The sequence below is a fragment of the Arachis ipaensis genome, chromosome B3, assembly GCF_059453495.1.
Source record: "Arachis ipaensis isolate K30076 ecotype BB chromosome B3, ASM5945349v1, whole genome shotgun sequence".
In the NCBI taxonomy this organism is placed as follows: domain Eukaryota; kingdom Viridiplantae; phylum Streptophyta; class Magnoliopsida; order Fabales; family Fabaceae; genus Arachis; species Arachis ipaensis.
In genome coordinates this window covers 93,948,303-93,951,730 of record NC_142438.1, presented here as the reverse complement: position 1 = coordinate 93,951,730, position 3,428 = coordinate 93,948,303, and the positions used below count along the sequence as shown (strand labels likewise).

At 41.8% G+C, this 3,428-nt stretch overlaps 1 non-coding gene across 1 annotated transcript; it reads right to left on the bottom strand.

The window, feature by feature from the left end:
• Positions 1-853: 853 nt before the first annotated feature.
• On the bottom strand, positions 854-961 carry LOC148571613 (small nucleolar RNA R71). The gene has a single exon (XR_015880515.1). It is a non-coding gene; the product is annotated as a small nucleolar RNA R71 (small nucleolar RNA).
• Positions 962-3,428: the final 2,467 nt, after the last annotated feature.

Here is a 3,428-nt window from a genome sequence, read left to right as displayed (position 1 = left end):
AAATTCTTTTTAATTAACTAATTGTTTCAATTTTTAATTTTAACTTGATTTCATTCCTAATTTTCGAAAATCACTAACCCTTTTTCAAAATTTTATTTTCGAAAATCCTCTTTCCCTCTCATCTCCTTCTATTTATTTATTCATCTACTAACACTTCATCTCACACAAATTCGAACCCCCTCTTCCATCTGTGTTCGAATTTTCTCTACTTCCCTTCTTTACATTACATTCTTTTCTTCTTCTACTCACACAGGGGAACCTCTATACCTGGGCAAAAAGGATCCCTATTATTATTATTTTTCTGTTCCCTCTTTTTCATATGAGAAGGAGCAAAGACAAGAACATTCTTGTTGAAGCAGACCCTGAACCTGAAAGGACTCTGAAGAGGAAACTAAGAGAAGCTAAAATACAACAATCCAGAGATAACCTTACAGAAATTTTCGAACAGGAAGAGGAGATGGCAGCCAAAAATAATAATAATGCAAGGAGGATGCTTGGTGACTTTACTACACCTAATTCCAATTTACATGGAAGAAGCATCTCCATCCCTACCATTGGAGCAAACAATTTTGAGCTGAAACCTCAATTAGTTTCTCTGATGCAACAAAACTGCAAGTTTCATGGACTTCCATCTGAAGATCCTTTTCAGTTCTTAACTGAATTCTTGCAGATCTGTGATACTGTTAAGACTAATGGAGTAGATCCTGAAGTCTACAGGCTCATGCTTTTCCCTTTTGCTGTGAGAGACAGAGCTAGAGTGTGGTTGGACTCTCAACCCAAAGATAGCCTAAACTCTTGGGATAAGCTGGTCAAGGCTTTCTTAGCCAAGTTCTTTCCTCCTCAAAAGCTGAGTAAGCTTAGAGTGGATGTTCAAACCTTCAGATAGAAAGAAGGTGAATCCCTCTATGAAGCTTGGGAGAGATACAAGGAACTGACCAAAAAGTGTCCTTCTGACATGCTTTCAGAATGGACCATCCTGGATATATTCTATGATGGTCTGTCTGAATTAGCTAAGATGTCATTGGATACTTCTGCAGGTGGATCCATTCACCTAAAGAAAATGCCTGCAGAAGCTCAAGAACTCATTGACATGGTTGCTAATAACCAGTTCATGTACACTTCTCAGAGGAATCCTGTGAGTAATGGGACGCCTCAGAAGAAAGGAGTTCTTGAAATTGATACTCTGAATGCCATATTGGCTCAGAATAAAATATTGACTCAGCAAGTCAATATGATTTCTCAGAGTTTGAATGGAATGCAAGCTGCATCCAACAGTACTCAAGAGGCATCTGCTGAAGAAGAGGCTTATGATCCTGAGAACCCTGCAATAGCAGAGGTAAATTACATGGGTGAACCCTATGGAAACACCTATAACCCCTCATGGAGAAATCACCCAAATCTCTCATGGAACGATTAACAAAAGCCTCAACAAGGCTTTAATAATGGTGGAAGAAACAGGTTTAGCAATAGCAAGCCTTTTCCATCATCCACTCAGCAACAGATAGAGAACTCTGAACAAAATACCTCTAATTTAGCAAACTTAGTCTCTGATCTATCTAAGGCCACTGTGAGTTTCATGAATGAAACAAGGTCTTCCATTAGAAATTTGGAAGCACAAGTGGGGCAGCTGAGTAAGAAGATCACTGAAACCCCTCCTAGTGCTCTCCCAAGCAATACAGAAGAAAATCCAAAAGGAGAGTGCAAGGCCATTGATATAACTATCATGGCCGAACCCACAAGAGAGGAGGAGGACGTGAATCCCAGTGAGGAAGACCTCCTGGGACGTCCAGTGATTAATAAGGAGTTTTCCTCTGAGGAACCAAAGGACTCTGAGGCTCATCTAGAGACCATAGAGATTCCATTAAACCTCCTTATGCCATTCATGAGTTCTGATGAGTATCCTTCTTCTGAAGAGAATGAGGATGTCACTGAAGAACAAGTTGCCAAGTTCCTTGGTGCAATCATGAAGCTGAATGCCAATTTATTTGGTAGTGAGACTTGGGGAGATGAACCTCCCCTGTTCACCAATGAACTGAATGCATTGGATCAACTGAGATTGCCTCAGAAGAAACAGGATCCTGGAAAGTTCCTGATACCTTGTACCATAGGCACCATGACCTTTGAGAATGCTCTATGTGACCTTGGGTCCGGGATAAACCTCATGCCCCTCTCTGTAATGGAGAAACTGGGAATCTTTGAGGTGCAAGTTGCTAAAATCTCATTAGAGATGGCAGACAATTCCAGAAAACAGGCTTATGGACAAGTAGAGGACATATTAGTAAAGGTTGAAGGCCTTTACATCCCTGCTGATTTCATAATCCTAGATACTGGGAAGGATGAGTATTAATCCATCATCCTTGGAAGACCCTTCCTAGCCACAGCAAGAGCTGTGATTGATGTTAACAGAGGTGAATTAGTCCTTCAATTGAATAAGGACTCCCTTGAGTTTAAAACTCAAGGACATCCTTCTGTAAACATGGAAAAGAGGCACAGTAAGCTTCTCTCAAAACAGAGTCAACCAGAGCCCCCACAGTCAAACTCTAAGTTGGGTGTTGAACTCCCATATCCAAACTCTAAGTTTGGTGTTGTGGAGTCTCAACAATGCTCTGAACATCTATGAGGCTCCATGAGAGCCCACTGTCAAGCTATTGACATTAAAGAAGCGCTTGTTGGGAGGCAACCCAATTTTTACTTATCTAATTTTATTTTTATTGTTATTTCATATTTTATTAGGTTCATGATCATGTGGAGTCATAAAATAAATATAAAAATTGAAAACGGAATCAAAAACAGCAGAAGAAAAATCACACCCTGGAGGAGGATCTTACTGGTGTTTAAACGCCAGTAAGGAGCATCTGGCTGGTGTTCAACACCAGAACAGAGCATGGATCTGGCGTTGAACGCCAGAAACAAGCAGCATCCTGGCATTCAGACGCCAGAAATGCACAGTGAAGAAGAGTTGGCACTGAACGCCAGAAACAAGCATCTAGCTGGCGTTCAACGCCAGAAATATGCTGCATCTGGGCGCTGAACGCCCAGAACAAGCATCAATTCTGCGTTTAAACGCCAGAATTGCATGCAAAGGCATTTTACATGCCTAATGGGTGCAGGGATGCAAATCCTTGACACCTCAGGATCTGTGGACCCCACAGGATCAACTCAGCATCTGTGGACCCCACAGGATCCCCACCTACCACCACTCACTCTCTTCCCTCTTCTCAATGTTCATCCTCTCTTCCCAATAAACATTCTTCCCCAAAACTCTTCACCAATCACCTCAATCTCTCTTCCCTATCACCACTTCACCACTCACATCCATCCACTCTTCCCCATAAACCTACCTCATAAACTCCACCTACCTTCAAATTTCAAAATCAGTTTCCCACCCAAACCCACCCTTATGGCCGAACCTTACCCCCCCTCCCCTC